General features: G+C 32.3%; 1 protein-coding gene across 2 annotated transcripts in view; it reads right to left on the bottom strand.

Moving 5' to 3' along the window:
• Positions 1–510: 510 nt before the first annotated feature.
• LOC125033514 (sucrase-isomaltase, intestinal-like) overlaps positions 511–741 on the bottom strand; it is a 122162-nt gene continuing 121931 nt past the window's right edge. For both annotated transcript variants that reach the window (XM_047625075.1, XM_047625076.1), the window contains exon 14: positions 511–741. This exon is cut by the window's right edge and continues 705 nt beyond it. The gene's annotated coding sequence lies outside the window, so the exon portion shown is untranslated.

The following is a 741-nucleotide window of genomic DNA, read 5'->3' as shown; positions in this document are numbered from 1 at the left end:
GCTAAATTCTTTTACCGACTTTCGCATTCTTAATTAATTGTTAGCAAAGTATTGTTTGACGTTAATTAGCATGTGTTGATTGCCAGCTATTGCACAACTGTTGTGGTTCTTGGCAGACTTTAAAAACACCAGGTGCACAGGACACCTGCAGAACACTATGCTAATTAAGCTGTTGACTTTTCATTGTCCATGTCTACATGTATGAATATATAGATCGATAAATATAGCCAATTGAAAACGTGTGAAATATATATCTACATATACATGCATATATACATACATATATATATACATATATATATGTATATATATATATATATATATGTATGTACGTATATATGTATATATATTTATATACATTTGTGTCTGTATATGTGTGTGTGTGTGTGTGTGTGTGTGTGTGTGTGTGTGTGTGTGTGTGTGTGTGTGTGTGTGTGTTTTGTAAGGGCATTCATCCATCGGCCTTTGTCCAAGTATGTGCTGACGAGTAAAGAACAAAGAAAACAAATCTAATTCCAAGTATTTATTTAGGAAAGAAACCTTTCATATTACAACAGCATCAGAATATACCTTTGGCAACCATCAACTGAAAGTTCTGAATTAAATACTTTATGTTGGTAAACTATTTATGTAGACATAGCGATATATAAATAAAGAGATAGACAGTGAAATGGAGAGGTAGACATATCGATAGATAATCTGACATATGGACAGGCAGATAGACAGACAGTTTTTAATCTA

Source organism: Penaeus chinensis, chromosome 16 (assembly GCF_019202785.1).
Source record: "Penaeus chinensis breed Huanghai No. 1 chromosome 16, ASM1920278v2, whole genome shotgun sequence".
Classification (NCBI taxonomy): Eukaryota; Metazoa; Arthropoda; class Malacostraca; order Decapoda; family Penaeidae; genus Penaeus; species Penaeus chinensis.
This window is presented reverse-complemented; position numbering and strand designations above follow the sequence as displayed.